An 18674-nucleotide genomic window follows, 5' to 3' on the forward strand; every position below is an offset into this window, starting at 1 on the left:
GGTACAGAGATTGGGAACATTTATGATTTCTAATATCTGTTTTTTATTTGTAGTAATCCCTTTTTCAATAGACAGACCGCAGATTTAAGACATAACTGTACTGTAAAGAAAAATCTATAAGTTAATGTAATAAATCACATACTATAACTGATTATTGCCATTTAAAACAATGAAAAATACATTATGTTGATTATAAAACAGAAATACAGAATGGACACAACCGTCTGTGGCTCAAGCTCGACTGCCCATTTCTTTGAGTGGCCCCTCAATGTTGTGGAAACGGGTGGAGGACATTGTCTCCATTAGAATGGGTCCTCCTACGATGCTTCGGCTGTTGATCTGAAGTGCATTCTCTGCTTTGGAATCTCAGGGGCAAACTGTATTTCTGTTATTAATTTTTAGTTTAGCAATTCCCACTGCAATATGGTTAACCTCTATCCTAAATTTCTGCACAAAATTGATAAAAGACATTCCAAGAAATATTTTGCCAAATAAAAATATATAAAATATTGATGAAGTTGATGAATAATAATAACCACAAAAATAACAGTTTTTGATTAAAAAACAAATAAACAATAATAATTTATAAAATATTTTGCTCCTGCCCCCTTCCCCAAAAATAAAAAAACATATATTACCCTTAAAATTTATGAATAAAGAAACAAAAAATAACACATACCCCAAACATTACAAACACAAAACCCCCAAAAACCTAACAATAGTCTCTGTCAACATCATCCTGGGAGGGATAATAGACTGCACTGCAATAGAAATAAAAATCCCTATCATCTATATGTCAATGGGTTCCATCTTTTCTTTTGTTCTTTTTTCTAATGCGGTTTTATAATCCCTGAGACAAGTAGTTCTGGCCCTAGAGTGTTATATATATTAGCGTCTGTAGCATGTATAAGTGACATGTTATCATACCTGTGTCTTTTTATAGGTGATTGATGCCCGGTGAGAGGGTGAAAGGGACCTATACCCCCGTCAGCTGCAGGAAAGGAACAAAGAGACAGGTAATTAATATTTATATTAATTACTGATAACAATTAGGCTAGATATAACATCTAGACCTGCAGAGATGTCATAGTCTCTACCTTATACATGAAGATATATGTGTTTTTAATAAGTATATCGTCTATAGACAGCTTCTTATATAACACAACTGTGTCTCAGGTACAGAGATTGGAAACATTTATGATTTCTAATATCTGTTTTTTATTTGTAGTAATCCCTTTTTCAATAGACAGACCACAGATTTAAGACATAACTGTACTGTAAAGAAAAATCTCTAAGTTAATGTAATAAATCACATACTATAACTGATTATTGCCATTTAAAACTATGAAAAATACATTATGTTGATTATAAAACAGAAATACAGAATGGAGACAACCGTCTGTGGCTCAAGCTCGACTGCCCCTTTCTTTGAGTGGCCCCTCAATGTTGTGGAAACGGGTGGAGGACATTGTCTCCATTAGAATGGGTCCCCCTACGATGCTTCGGCTGTTGATCTGAAGTGCATTCTGTGCTTTGGAACCTCGGGGGCAAACTGTATTTCTGTTATTAATTTTTAGTTTAGCAATTCCCACTGCAACATGGTTAACCTCTATCCTAAATTTCTGCACAAAATTGATAAAAGACATTCCAAGAAATATTTTGCCAAATAAAAATATAGAAAATATTGATGAAATTGATGAATAATAATAACAACAAAAATAACAGTTTTTGATTAAAAAACAAAAAAACAAAAATAATTTATAAAATATTTTGCTCCTGCCCCCTTCCCCCAAAAATAAAAAAACATATATTACCCTTAAAATTTATGAATAAAGAAACAAAAAATAACACATACCCCAAACATTACAAACACAAAACCCCCAAAAACCTAACAATAGTCTCTGTCAACATCGTCCTGGGAGGGATAATACACTGCACTGCAATAGAAATAAAAATCCCTATCATCTATATCTCAATGGGTTCCATCTTTTCTTTTGTTCTTTTTTCTAATGCGGTTTTATAAGGGTAAAGGGTAAAATCCCTATCATCTATATGTCAATGGGTTCCATCTTTTCTTTTGTTCTTTTTTCTAATGCGGTTTTATAATCCCTGAGACAAGAAGTTCTGGCCCTAGAGTGTTATATATATTAGCGTCTGTAGCCTGTATAAGGGACATGTTATCATACCTGTGTCTTTTTATAGGTGATTGATGCCCGGTGAGAGGGTGAAAGGGACCTATACCCCCGTCAGCTGCAGGAAAGGAACAAAGAGACAGGCAATTAATATTTATATTAATTACTGATAACAATTAGGCTAGATATAACATCTAGACCTGCAGAGATGTCATAGTCTCTACCTTATACATGAAGATATATGTGTTTTTAATAAGTATATCGTCTATAGACAGCTTCTTATATAACACAACTGTGTCTCAGGTACAGAGATTGGAAACATTTATGATTTCTAATATCTGTTTTTTATTTGTAGTAATCCCTTTTTCAATAGACAGACCACAGATTTAAGACATAACTGTACTGTAAAGAAAAATCTCTAAGTTAATGTAATAAATCACATACTATAACTGATTATTGCCATTTAAAACTATGAAAAATACATTATGTTGATTATAAAACAGAAATACAGAATGGAGACAACCGTCTGTGGCTCAAGCTCGACTGCCCATTTCTTTGAGTGGCCCCTCAATGTTGTGGAAACGGGTGGAGGACATTGTCTCCATTAGAATGGGTCCCCCTACGATGCTTCGGCTGTTGATCTGAAGTGCATTCTGTGCTTTGGAACCTCGGGGGCAAACTGTATTTCTGTTATTAATTTTTAGTTTAGCAATTCCCACTGCAACATGGTTAACCTCTATCCTAAATTTCTGCACAAAATTGATAAAAGACATTCCAAGAAATATTTTGCCAAATAAAAATATGGAAAATATTGATGAAATTGATGAATAATAATAACAACAAAAATAACAGTTTTTGATTAAAAAACAAAAAAACTAAAATAATTTATAAAATATTTTGCTCCTGCCCCCTTCCCCCAAAAATAAAAAAACATATATTACCCTTAAAATTTATGAATAAAGAAACAAAAAATAACACATACCCCAAACATTACAAACACAAAACCCCCAAAAACCTAACAATAGTCTCTGTCAACATCATCCTTGGAGGGATAATACACTGCACTGCAATAGAAATAAAAATCCCTATCATCTATATCTCAATGGGTTCCATCTTTTCTTTGTTCTTTTTTCTAATGCGGTTTTATAATGGTAAAGGGTAAAATCACTATCATCTATATGTCAATGGGTTCCATCTTTTCTTTTGTTCTTTTTTCTAATGCGGTTTTATAATCCCTGAGACAAGTAGTTCTGGCCCTAGAGTGTTATATATATTAGCGTCTGTAGCATGTATAAGGGACATGTTATCATACCTGTGTCTTTTTATAGGTGATTAATGCCCGGTGAGAGGGTGAAAGGGACCTATACCCCCGTCAGCTGCAGGAAAGGAACAAAGAGACAGGTAATTAATATTTATATTAATTACTGATAACAATCAGGCTAGATACAACATCTAAACCTGCAGAGATGTCATAGTCTCTACCTTATACATGAAGATATATGTGTTTTTAATAAGTATATCGTCTATAGACAGCTTCTCATATAACACAACTGTGTCTCAGATACAGAGATTGGGAACATTTATGATTTCTAATATCTGTTTTTAATTTGTAGTAATCCCTTTTTCAATAGACAGACCGCAGATTTAAGACATAACTGTACTGTAAAGAAAAATCTATAAGTTAATGTAATAAATCACATACTATAACTGATTATTGCCATTTAAAACTATGAAAAATACATTATGTTGATTATAAAACAGAAATACAGAATGGAGACAACCGTCTGTGGCTCAAGCTCGACTGCCCCTTTCTTTGAGTGGCCCCTCAATGTTCTGGAAACGGGTGGAGGACATTGTCTCCATTAGAATGGGTCCCGCTACGATGCTTCGGCTGTTGATCTGAAGTGCATTCTGTGCTTTGGAACCTCGGGGGCAAACTGTATTTCTGTTATTAATTTTTAGTTTAGCAATTCCCACCGCAACATGGTTAACCTCTATCCTAAATTTCTGCACAAAATTGATAAAAGACATTCCAAGAAATATTTTGCCAAACAAAAATATATAAATATTGATGAAGTTGATGAATAACAATAACAACAAAAATAACAGTTTTTGATTAAAAAACAAATAAACAATAATAATTTATAAAATATTTTGCTCCTTCCCCCTTCCCCAAAAATAAAAAAACATATATTACCCTTAAAATTTATGAATAAAGAAACAAAAAATAACACATACCCCAAACAATGCAAACACAAAACCCCCAAAAACCTAACAATAGTCTCTGTCAACATCATCCTGGGAGGGATAATAGACTGCACTGCAATAGAAATAAAAATCCCTATCATCTATATGTCAATGGGTTCCATCTTTTCTTTTGTTCTTTTTTCTAATGCGGTTTTATAATCCCTGAGACAAGTAGTTCTGGCCCTAGAGTGTTATATATATTAGCGTCTGTAGCATGTATAAGGGACATGTTATCATACCTGTGTCTTTTTATAGGTGATTGATGCCCGGTGAGAGGGTGAAAGGGACCTATACCCCCGTCAGCTGCAGGAAAGGAACAAAGAGACAGGTAATTAATATTTATATTAATTACTGAAAACAATTAGGCTAGATATAACATCTAGACCTGCAGAGATGTCATAGTCTCTACCTTATACATGAAGATATATGTGTTTTTAATAAGTATATCGTCTATAGACAGCTTCTTATATAACACAACTGTGTCTCAGGTACAGAGATTGGAAACATTTATGATTTCTAATATCTGTTTTTTATTTGTAGTAATCCCTTTTTCAATAGACAGACCACAGATTTAAGACATAACTGTACTGTAAAGAAAAATCTCTAAGTTAATGTAATAAATCACATACTATAACTGATTATTGCCATTTAAAACTATGAAAAATACATTATGTTGATTATAAAACAGAAATACAGAATGGAGACAACCGTCTGTGGCTCAAGCTCGACTGCCCCTTTCTTTGAGTGGCCCCTCAATGTTGTGGAAACGGGTGGAGGACATTGTCTCCATTAGAATGGGTCCCCCTACGATGCTTCGGCTGTTGATCTGAAGTGCATTCTGTGCTTTGGAACCTCGGGGGCAAACTGTATTTCTGTTATTAATTTTTAGTTTAGCAATTCCCACTGCAACATGGTTAACCTCTATCCTAAATTTCTGCACAAAATTGATAAAAGACATTCCAAGAAATATTTTGCCAAATAAAAATATAGAAAATATTGATGAAATTGATGAATAATAATAACAAAAAAAAAAACAGTTTTTGATTAAAAAACAAAAAAACAAAAATAATTTATAAAATATTTTGCTCCTGCCCACTTCCCCCAAAAATAAAAAAACATATATTACCCTTAAAATTTATGAATAAAGAAACAAAAAATAACACATACCCCAAACATTACAAACACAAAACCCCCAAAAACCTAACAATAGTCTCTGTCAACATCATCCTGGGAGGGATAATACACTGCACTGCAATAGAAATAAAAATCCCTATCATCTATATCTCAATGGGTTCCATCTTTTCTTTTGTTCTTTTTTCTAATGCGGTTTTATAAGGGTAAAGGGTAAAATCCCTATCATCTATATGTCAATGGGTTCCATCTTTTCTTTTGTTCTTTTTCTAATGCGGTTTTATAGTCCCTGAGACAAGTAGTTCTGGCCCTAGAGTGTTATATATATTAGCGTCTGTAGCATGTATAAGGGACATGTTATCATACCTGTGTCTTTTTATAGGTGATTAATGCCCGGTGAGAGGGTGAAAGGGACCTATACCCCCGTGAGCTGCAGGAAAGGAACCAAGAGACAGGTAATTAATATTTATATTAATTACTGATAACAATCAGGCTAGATACAACATCTAAACCTGCAAAGATGTCATAGTCTCTACCTTATGCATGAAGATATATGTGTTTTTAATAAGTATTTCGTCTATAGACAGCTTCTTATATAACACAACTGTGTCTCAGGTACAGAGATTGGGAACATTTATGATTTCTAATATCTGTTTTTTATTTGTAGTAATCCCTTTTTCAATAGACAGACCGCAGATTTCAGACATAACTGTACTGTAAAGAAAAATCTATAAGTTAATGTAATAAATCACATACTATAACTGATTATTGCCATTTAAAACTATGAAAAATACATTATGTTGATTATAAAACAGAAATACAGAATGGAGACAACCGTCTGTGGCTCAAGCTCGACTTCCCCTTTCTTTGAGTGGCCCCTCAATGTTGTGGAAACGGGTGGAGGACATTGTCTCCATTAGAATGGGTCCCCCTACGATGCTTCGTCTGTTGATCTGAAGAGCATTCTGTGCTTTGGAACCTCGGGGGCAAACTGTATTTCTGTTATTAATTTTTAGTTTAGCAATTCCCACTGCAACATGGTTAACCTCTATCCTAAATTTCTGCACAAAATTGATAAAAGACATTCCAAGAAATATTTTGCCAAATAAAAATATGGAAAATATTGATGAAATTGATGAATAATAATAACAACAAAAATAACAGTTTTTGATTAAAAAACAAAAAAACTAAAATAATTTATAAAATATTTTGCTCCTGCCCCCTTCCCCCAAAAATAAAAAAACATATATTACCCTTAAAATTTATGAATAAAGAAACAAAAAATAACACATACCCCAAACATTACAAACACAAAACCCCCAAAAACCTAACAATAGTCTCTGTCAACATCATCCTTGAAGGGATAATACACTGCACTGCAATAGAAATAAAAATCCCTATCATCTATATCTCAATGGGTTCCATCTTTTCTTTGTTCTTTTTTCTAATGCGGTTTTATAATGGTAAAGGGTAAAATCCCTATCATCTATATGTCAATGGGTTCCATCTTTTCTTTTGTTCTTTTTTCTAATGCGGTTTTATAATCCCTGAGACAAGTAGTTCTGGCCCTAGAGTGTTATATATATTAGCGTCTGTAGCATGTATAAGGGACATGTTATCATACCTGTGTCTTTTTATAGGTGATTAATGCCCGGTGAGAGGGTGAAAGGGACCTATACCCCCGTCAGCTGCAGGAAAGGAACAAAGAGACAGGTAATTAATATTTATATTAATTACTGATAACAATCAGGCTAGATACAACATCTAAACCTGCAGAGATGTCATAGTCTCTACCTTATACATGAAGATATATGTGTTTTTAATAAGTATATCGTCTATAGACAGCTTCTCATATAACACAACTGTGTCTCAGATACAGAGATTGGGAACATTTATGATTTCTAATATCTGTTTTTAATTTGTAGTAATCCCTTTTTCAATAGACAGACCGCAGATTTAAGACATAACTGTACTGTAAAGAAAAATCTATAAGTTAATGTAATAAATCACATACTATAACTGATTATTGCCATTTAAAACTATGAAAAATACATTATGTTGATTATAAAACAGAAATACAGAATGGAGACAACCGTCTGTGGCTCAAGCTCGACTGCCCCTTTCTTTGAGTGGCCCCTCAATGTTCTGGAAACGGGTGGAGGACATTGTCTCCATTAGAATGGGTCCCCCTACGATGCTTCGGCTGTTGATCTGAAGTGCATTCTGTGCTTTGGAACCTCGGGGGCAAACTGTATTTCTGTTATTAATTTTTAGTTTAGCAATTCCCACCGCAACATGGTTAACCTCTATCCTAAATTTCTGCACAAAATTGATAAAAGACATTCCAAGAAATATTTTGCCAAACAAAAATATATAAATATTGATGAAGTTGATGAATAACAATAACAACAAAAATAACAGTTTTTGATTAAAAAACAAATAAACAATAATAATTTATAAAATATTTTGCTCCTTCCCCCTTCCCCAAAAATAAAAAAACATATATTACCCTTAAAATTTATGAATAAAGAAACAAAAAATAACACATACCCCAAACAATGCAAACACAAAACCCCCAAAAACCTAACAATAGTCTCTGTCAACATCATCCTGGGAGGGATAATAGACTGCACTGCAATAGAAATAAAAATCCCTATCATCTATATGTCAATGGGTTCCATCTTTTCTTTTGTTCTTTTTTCTAATGCGGTTTTATAATCCCTGAGACAAGTAGTTCTGGCCCTAGAGTGTTATATATATTAGCGTCTGTAGCATGTATAAGGGACATGTTATCATACCTGTGTCTTTTTATAGGTGATTGATGCCCGGTGAGAGGGTGAAAGGGACCTATACCCCCGTCAGCTGCAGGAAAGGAACAAAGAGACAGGTAATTAATATTTATATTAATTACTGAAAACAATTAGGCTAGATATAACATCTAGACCTGCAGAGATGTCATAGTCTCTACCTTATACATGAAGATATATGTGTTTTTAATAAGTATATCGTCTATAGACAGCTTCTTATATAACACAACTGTGTCTCAGGTACAGAGATTGGAAACATTTATGATTTCTAATATCTGTTTTTTATTTGTAGTAATCCCTTTTTCAATAGACAGACCACAGATTTAAGACATAACTGTACTGTAAAGAAAAATCTCTAAGTTAATGTAATAAATCACATACTATAACTGATTATTGCCATTTAAAACTATGAAAAATACATTATGTTGATTATAAAACAGAAATACAGAATGGAGACAACCGTCTGTGGCTCAAGCTCGACTGCCCCTTTCTTTGAGTGGCCCCTCAATGTTGTGGAAACGGGTGGAGGACATTGTCTCCATTAGAATGGGTCCCCCTACGATGCTTCGGCTGTTGATCTGAAGTGCATTCTGTGCTTTGGAACCTCGGGGGCAAACTGTATTTCTGTTATTAATTTTTAGTTTAGCAATTCCCACTGCAACATGGTTAACCTCTATCCTAAATTTCTGCACAAAATTGATAAAAGACATTCCAAGAAATATTTTGCCAAATAAAAATATAGAAAATATTGATGAAATTGATGAATAATAATAACAAAAAAAAAAACAGTTTTTGATTAAAAAACAAAAATAATTTATAAAATATTTTGCTCCTGCCCACTTCCCCCAAAAATAAAAAAACATATATTACCCTTAAAATTTATGAATAAAGAAACAAAAAATAACACATACCCCAAACATTACAAACACAAAACCCCCAAAAACCTAACAATAGTCTCTGTCAACATCATCCTGGGAGGGATAATACACTGCACTGCAATAGAAATAAAAATCCCTATCATCTATATCTCAATGGGTTCCATCTTTTCTTTTGTTCTTTTTTCTAATGCGGTTTTATAAGGGTAAAGGGTAAAATCCCTATCATCTATATGTCAATGGGTTCCATCTTTTCTTTTGTTCTTTTTCTAATGCGGTTTTATAGTCCCTGAGACAAGTAGTTCTGGCCCTAGAGTGTTATATATATTAGCGTCTGTAGCATGTATAAGGGACATGTTATCATACCTGTGTCTTTTTATAGGTGATTAATGCCCGGTGAGAGGGTGAAAGGGACCTATACCCCCGTGAGCTGCAGGAAAGGAACCAAGAGACAGGTAATTAATATTTATATTAATTACTGATAACAATCAGGCTAGATACAACATCTAAACCTGCAAAGATGTCATAGTCTCTACCTTATGCATGAAGATATATGTGTTTTTAATAAGTATTTCGTCTATAGACAGCTTCTTATATAACACAACTGTGTCTCAGGTACAGAGATTGGGAACATTTATGATTTCTAATATCTGTTTTTTATTTGTAGTAATCCCTTTTTCAATAGACAGACCGCAGATTTCAGACATAACTGTACTGTAAAGAAAAATCTATAAGTTAATGTAATAAATCACATACTATAACTGATTATTGCCATTTAAAACTATGAAAAATACATTATGTTGATTATAAAACAGAAATACAGAATGGAGACAACCGTCTGTGGCTCAAGCTCGACTTCCCCTTTCTTTGAGTGGCCCCTCAATGTTGTGGAAACGGGTGGAGGACATTGTCTCCATTAGAATGGGTCCCCCTACGATGCTTCGGCTGTTGATCTGAAGAGCATTCTGTGCTTTGGAACCTCGGGGGCAAACTGTATTTCTGTTATTAATTTTTAGTTTAGCAATTCCCACTGCAACATGGTTAACCTCTATCCTAAATTTCTGCACAAAATTGATAAAAGACATTCCAAGAAATATTTTGCCAAATAAAAATATGGAAAATATTGATGAAATTGATGAATAATAATAACAACAAAAATAACAGTTTTTGATTAAAAAACAAAAAAACTAAAATAATTTATAAAATATTTTGCTCCTGCCCCCTTCCCCCAAAAATAAAAAAACATATATTACCCTTAAAATTTATGAATAAAGAAACAAAAAATAACACATACCCCAAACATTACAAACACAAAACCCCCAAAAACCTAACAATAGTCTCTGTCAACATCATCCTTGGAGGGATAATACACTGCACTGCAATAGAAATAAAAATCCCTATCATCTATATCTCAATGGGTTCCATCTTTTCTTTGTTCTTTTTTCTAATGCGGTTTTATAATGGTAAAGGGTAAAATCCCTATCATCTATATGTCAATGGGTTCCATCTTTTCTTTTGTTCTTTTTTCTAATGCGGTTTTATAATCCCTGAGACAAGTAGTTCTGGCCCTAGAGTGTTATATATATTAGCGTCTGTAGCATGTATAAGGGACATGTTATCATACCTGTGTCTTTTTATAGGTGATTAATGCCCGGTGAGAGGGTGAAAGGGACCTATACCCCCGTCAGCTGCAGGAAAGGAACAAAGAGACAGGTAATTAATATTTATATTAATTACTGATAACAATCAGGCTAGATACAACATCTAAACCTGCAGAGATGTCATAGTCTCTACCTTATACATGAAGATATATGTGTTTTTAATAAGTATATCGTCTATAGACAGCTTCTCATATAACACAACTGTGTCTCAGATACAGAGATTGGGAACATTTATGATTTCTAATATCTGTTTTTAATTTGTAGTAATCCCTTTTTCAATAGACAGACCGCAGATTTAAGACATAACTGTACTGTAAAGAAAAATCTATAAGTTAATGTAATAAATCACATACTATAACTGATTATTGCCATTTAAAACTATGAAAAATACATTATGTTGATTATAAAACAGAAATACAGAATGGAGACAACCGTCTGTGGCTCAAGCTCGACTGCCCCTTTCTTTGAGTGGCCCCTCAATGTTCTGGAAACGGGTGGAGGACATTGTCTCCATTAGAATGGGTCCCCCTACGATGCTTCGGCTGTTGATCTGAAGTGCATTCTGTGCTTTGGAACCTCGGGGGCAAACTGTATTTCTGTTATTAATTTTTAGTTTAGCAATTCCCACCGCAACATGGTTAACCTCTATCCTAAATTTCTGCACAAAATTGATAAAAGACATTCCAAGAAATATTTTGCCAAACAAAAATATATAAATATTGATGAAGTTGATGAATAACAATAACAACAAAAATAACAGTTTTTGATTAAAAAACAAATAAACAATAATAATTTATAAAATATTTTGCTCCTTCCCCCTTCCCCAAAAATAAAAAAACATATATTACCCTTAAAATTTATGAATAAAGAAACAAAAAATAACACATACCCCAAACAATGCAAACACAAAACCCCCAAAAACCTAACAATAGTCTCTGTCAACATCATCCTGGGAGGGATAATAGACTGCACTGCAATAGAAATAAAAATCCCTATCATCTATATGTCAATGGGTTCCATCTTTTCTTTTGTTCTTTTTTCTAATGCGGTTTTATAATCCCTGAGACAAGTAGTTCTGGCCCTAGAGTGTTATATATATTAGCGTCTGTAGCATGTATAAGGGACATGTTATCATACCTGTGTCTTTTTATAGGTGATTGATGCCCGGTGAGAGGGTGAAAGGGACCTATACCCCCGTCAGCTGCAGGAAAGGAACAAAGAGACAGGTAATTAATATTTATATTAATTACTGAAAACAATTAGGCTAGATATAACATCTAGACCTGCAGAGATGTCATAGTCTCTACCTTATACATGAAGATATATGTGTTTTTAATAAGTATATCGTCTATAGACAGCTTCTTATATAACACAACTGTGTCTCAGGTACAGAGATTGGAAACATTTATGATTTCTAATATCTGTTTTTTATTTGTAGTAATCCCTTTTTCAATAGACAGACCACAGATTTAAGACATAACTGTACTGTAAAGAAAAATCTCTAAGTTAATGTAATAAATCACATACTATAACTGATTATTGCCATTTAAAACTATGAAAAATACATTATGTTGATTATAAAACAGAAATACAGAATGGAGACAACCGTCTGTGGCTCAAGCTCGACTGCCCCTTTCTTTGAGTGGCCCCTCAATGTTGTGGAAACGGGTGGAGGACATTGTCTCCATTAGAATGGGTCCCCCTACGATGCTTCGGCTGTTGATCTGAAGTGCATTCTGTGCTTTGGAACCTCGGGGGCAAACTGTATTTCTGTTATTAATTTTTAGTTTAGCAATTCCCACTGCAACATGGTTAACCTCTATCCTAAATTTCTGCACAAAATTGATAAAAGACATTCCAAGAAATATTTTGCCAAATAAAAATATAGAAAATATTGATGAAATTGATGAATAATAATAACAAAAAAAAAAACAGTTTTTGATTAAAAAACAAAAATAATTTATAAAATATTTTGCTCCTGCCCACTTCCCCCAAAAATAAAAAAACATATATTACCCTTAAAATTTATGAATAAAGAAACAAAAAATAACACATACCCCAAACATTACAAACACAAAACCCCCAAAAACCTAACAATAGTCTCTGTCAACATCATCCTGGGAGGGATAATACACTGCACTGCAATAGAAATAAAAATCCCTATCATCTATATCTCAATGGGTTCCATCTTTTCTTTTGTTCTTTTTTCTAATGCGGTTTTATAAGGGTAAAGGGTAAAATCCCTATCATCTATATGTCAATGGGTTCCATCTTTTCTTTTGTTCTTTTTCTAATGCGGTTTTATAGTCCCTGAGACAAGTAGTTCTGGCCCTAGAGTGTTATATATATTAGCGTCTGTAGCATGTATAAGGGACATGTTATCATACCTGTGTCTTTTTATAGGTGATTAATGCCCGGTGAGAGGGTGAAAGGGACCTATACCCCCGTGAGCTGCAGGAAAGGAACCAAGAGACAGGTAATTAATATTTATATTAATTACTGATAACAATCAGGCTAGATACAACATCTAAACCTGCAAAGATGTCATAGTCTCTACCTTATGCATGAAGATATATGTGTTTTTAATAAGTATTTCGTCTATAGACAGCTTCTTATATAACACAACTGTGTCTCAGGTACAGAGATTGGGAACATTTATGATTTCTAATATCTGTTTTTTATTTGTAGTAATCCCTTTTTCAATAGACAGACCGCAGATTTCAGACATAACTGTACTGTAAAGAAAAATCTATAAGTTAATGTAATAAATCACATACTATAACTGATTATTGCCATTTAAAACTATGAAAAATACATTATGTTGATTATAAAACAGAAATACAGAATGGAGACAACCGTCTGTGGCTCAAGCTCGACTTCCCCTTTCTTTGAGTGGCCCCTCAATGTTGTGGAAACGGGTGGAGGACATTGTCTCCATTAGAATGGGTCCCCCTACGATGCTTCGGCTGTTGATCTGAAGAGCATTCTGTGCTTTGGAACCTCGGGGGCAAACTGTATTTCTGTTATTAATTTTTAGTTTAGCAATTCCTACTGCAACATGGTTAACCTCTATCCTAAATTTCTGCACAAAATTGATAAAAGACATTCCAAGAAATATTTTGCCAAATAAAAATATGGAAAATATTGATGAAATTGATGAATAATAATAACAACAAAAATAACAGTTTTTGATTAAAAAACAAAAAAACTAAAATAATTTATAAAATATTTTGCTCCTGCCCCCTTCCCCCAAAAATAAAAAAACATATATTACCCTTAAAATTTATGAATAAAGAAACAAAAAATAACACATACCCCAAACATTACAAACACAAAACCCCCAAAAACCTAACAATAGTCTCTGTCAACATCATCCTTGGAGGGATAATACACTGCACTGCAATAGAAATAAAAATCCCTATCATCTATATCTCAATGGGTTCCATCTTTTCTTTGTTCTTTTTTCTAATGCGGTTTTATAATGGTAAAGGGTAAAATCCCTATCATCTATATGTCAATGGGTTCCATCTTTTCTTTTGTTCTTTTTTCTAATGCGGTTTTATAATCCCTGAGACAAGTAGTTCTGGCCCTAGAGTGTTATATATATTAGCGTCTGTAGCATGTATAAGGGACATGTTATCATACCTGTGTCTTTTTATAGGTGATTAATGCCCGGTGAGAGGGTGAAAGGGACCTATACCCCCGTCAGCTGCAGGAAAGGAACAAAGAGACAGGTAATTAATATTTATATTAATTACTGATAACAATCAGGCTAGATACAACATCTAAACCTGCAGAGATGTCATAGTCTCTACCTTATACATGAAGATATATGTGTTTTTAATAAGTATATCGTCTATAGACAGCTTCTCATATAACACAACTGTGTCTCAGATACAGAGATTGGGAACATTTATGATTTCTAATATCTGTTTTTAATTTGTAGTAATCCCTTTTTCAATAGACAGACCGCAGATTTAAGACATAACTGTACTGTAAAGAAAAATCTATAAGTTAATGTAATAAATCACATACTATAACTGATTATTGCCATTTAAAACTATGAAAAATACATTATGTTGATTATAAAACAGAAATACAGAATGGAGACAACCGTCTGTGGCTCAAGCTCGACTGCCCCTTTCTTTGAGTGGCCCCTCAATGTTCTGGAAACGGGTGGAGGACATTGTCTCCATTAGAATGGGTCCCCCTACGATGCTTCGGCTGTTGATCTGAAGTGCATTCTGTGCTTTGGAACCTCGGGGGCAAACTGTATTTCTGTTATTAATTTTTAGTTTAGCAATTCCCACCGCAACATGGTTAACCTCTATCCTAAATTTCTGCACAAAATTGATAAAAGACATTCCAAGAAATATTTTGCCAAACAAAAATATATAAATATTGATGAAGTTGATGAATAACAATAACAACAAAAATAACAGTTTTTGATTAAAAAACAAATAAACAATAATAATTTATAAAATATTTTGCTCCTTCCCCCTTCCCCAAAAATAAAAAAACATATATTACCCTTAAAATTTATGAATAAAGAAACAAAAAATAACACATACCCCAAACAATGCAAACACAAAACCCCCAAAAACCTAACAATAGTCTCTGTCAACATCATCCTGGGAGGGATAATAGACTGCACTGCAATAGAAATAAAAATCCCTATCATCTATATGTCAATGGGTTCCATCTTTTCTTTTGTTCTTTTTTCTAATGCGGTTTTATAATCCCTGAGACAAGTAGTTCTGGCCCTAGAGTGTTATATATATTAGCGTCTGTAGCATGTATAAGGGACATGTTATCATACCTGTGTCTTTTTATAGGTGATTGATGCCCGGTGAGAGGGTGAAAGGGACCTATACCCCCGTCAGCTGCAGGAAAGGAACAAAGAGACAGGTAATTAATATTTATATTAATTACTGAAAACAATTAGGCTAGATATAACATCTAGACCTGCAGAGATGTCATAGTCTCTACCTTATACATGAAGATATATGTGTTTTTAATAAGTATATCGTCTATAGACAGCTTCTTATATAACACAACTGTGTCTCAGGTACAGAGATTGGAAACATTTATGATTTCTAATATCTGTTTTTTATTTGTAGTAATCCCTTTTTCAATAGACAGACCACAGATTTAAGACATAACTGTACTGTAAAGAAAAATCTCTAAGTTAATGTAATAAATCACATACTATAACTGATTATTGCCATTTAAAACTATGAAAAATACATTATGTTGATTATAAAACAGAAATACAGAATGGAGACAACCGTCTGTGGCTCAAGCTCGACTGCCCCTTTCTTTGAGTGGCCCCTCAATGTTGTGGAAACGGGTGGAGGACATTGTCTCCATTAGAATGGGTCCCCCTACGATGCTTCGGCTGTTGATCTGAAGTGCATTCTGTGCTTTGGAACCTCGGGGGCAAACTGTATTTCTGTTATTAATTTTTAGTTTAGCAATTCCCACTGCAACATGGTTAACCTCTATCCTAAATTTCTGCACAAAATTGATAAAAGACATTCCAAGAAATATTTTGCCAAATAAAAATATAGAAAATATTGATGAAATTGATGAATAATAATAACAAAAAAAAAAACAGTTTTTGATTAAAAAACAAAAAAACAAAAATAATTTATAAAATATTTTGCTCCTGCCCACTTCCCCCAAAAATAAAAAAACATATATTACCCTTAAAATTTATGAATAAAGAAACAAAAAATAACACATACCCCAAACATTACAAACACAAAACCCCCAAAAACCTAACAATAGTCTCTGTCAACATCATCCTGGGAGGGATAATACACTGCACTGCAATAGAAATAAAAATCCCTATCATCTATATCTCAATGGGTTCCATCTTTTCTTTTGTTCTTTTTTCTAATGCGGTTTTATAAGGGTAAAGGGTAAAATCCCTATCATCTATATGTCAATGGGTTCCATCTTTTCTTTTGTTCTTTTTCTAATGCGGTTTTATAGTCCCTGAGACAAGTAGTTCTGGCCCTAGAGTGTTATATATATTAGCGTCTGTAGCATGTATAAGGGACATGTTATCATACCTGTGTCTTTTTATAGGTGATTAATGCCCGGTGAGAGGGTGAAAGGGACCTATACCCCCGTGAGCTGCAGGAAAGGAACCAAGAGACAGGTAATTAATATTTATATTAATTACTGATAACAATCAGGCTAGATACAACATCTAAACCTGCAAAGATGTCATAGTCTCTACCTTATGCATGAAGATATATGTGTTTTTAATAAGTATTTCGTCTATAGACAGCTTCTTATATAACACAACTGTGTCTCAGGTACAGAGATTGGGAACATTTATGATTTCTAATATCTGTTTTTTATTTGTAGTAATCCCTTTTTCAATAGACAGACCACAGATTTCAGACATAACTGTACTGTAAAGAAAAATCTATAAGTTAATGTAATAAATCACATACTATAACTGATGATTGCCATTTAAAACAATGAAAAATACATTATGTTGATTATAAAACAGAAATACAGAATGGAGACAACCGTCTGTGGCTCAAGCTCGACTGCCCATTTCTTTGAGTGGCCCCTCAATGTTGTGGAAACGGGTGGAGGACATTGTCTCCATTAGAATGGGTCCCCCTACGATGCTTCGGCTGTTGATCTGAAGTGCATTCTCTGCTTTGGAATCTCAGGGGCAAACTGTATTTCTGTTATTAATTTTTAGTTTAGCAATTCCCACCGCAACATGGTTAACCTCTATCCTAAATTTCTGCACAAAATTGATAAAAGACATTCCAAGAAATATTTTGCCAAATAAAAATATATAAAATATTGATGAAGTTGATGAATAATAATAACAACAAAAATAACAGTTTTTGATTAAAAAACAAATAAACAATAATAATTTATAAAATATTTTACTCCTTCCCCCTTCCCCAAAAATAAAAAAACATATATTACCCTTAAAATTTATGAATAAAGAAACAAAAAATAACACATACCCCAAACAATGCAAACACAAAACCCCCAAAAACCTAACAATAGTGTCTGTCAACATCATCCTGGGAGGGACAATACACTGCACTACAATAGAAATAAAAATCCCTATCATCTATATCTCAATGGGTTCCATCTTTTCTTTTGTTCTTTTTTCTAATGCGGTTTTATAATCCCTGAGACAAGTAGTTCTGGCCCTAGAGTGTTATATATATTAGCGTCTGTAGCATGTATAAGGGACATGTTATCATAACTGTGTCTTTTTATAGGTGATTAATGCCCGGTGAGAGGGTGAAAGGGACCTATACCCCCGTCAGCTGCAGGAAAGGAACAAAGAGACAGGTAATTAATATTTATATTAATTACTGATAACAATCAGACTAGATATAACATCTAGACCTGCAGAGATGTCATAGTCTCTACCTTATACATGAAGATATATGTGTTTTTAATAAGTATATCGTCTATAGACAGCTTCTTATATAACACAACTGTGTCTCAGGTACAGAAATTGGGAACATTTATGATTTCTAATATCTGTTTTTTATTTGTAGTTATCCCTTTTTCAATAGACAGACCGCAGATTTAAGACATAACTGTACTGTAAAGAAAAATCTATAAGTTAATGTAATAAATTACATACTATAACTGATTATTGCCATTTAAAACTATGAAAAATACATTATGTTAATTATAAAACAGAAATACAGAATGGAGACAACCGTCTGTGGCTCAAGCTCGACTGCCCCTTTCTTTGAGTGGCCCCTCAATGTTGTGGAAACGGGTGGAGGACATTGTCTCCATTAGAATGGGTCCCCCTAC

General features: G+C 33.5%; 1 long non-coding RNA gene across 1 annotated transcript in view; it reads left to right on the top strand.

Moving 5' to 3' along the window:
* LOC130361357 (uncharacterized) overlaps positions 1–18674 on the top strand; it is a 93934-nt gene that overhangs the window by 72375 nt on the left and 2885 nt on the right. The window lies entirely within an intron of this gene.

The sequence above is a fragment of the Hyla sarda genome, chromosome 3 (assembly GCF_029499605.1).
Source record: "Hyla sarda isolate aHylSar1 chromosome 3, aHylSar1.hap1, whole genome shotgun sequence".
NCBI lineage: Eukaryota > Metazoa > Chordata > Amphibia > Anura > Hylidae > Hyla > Hyla sarda.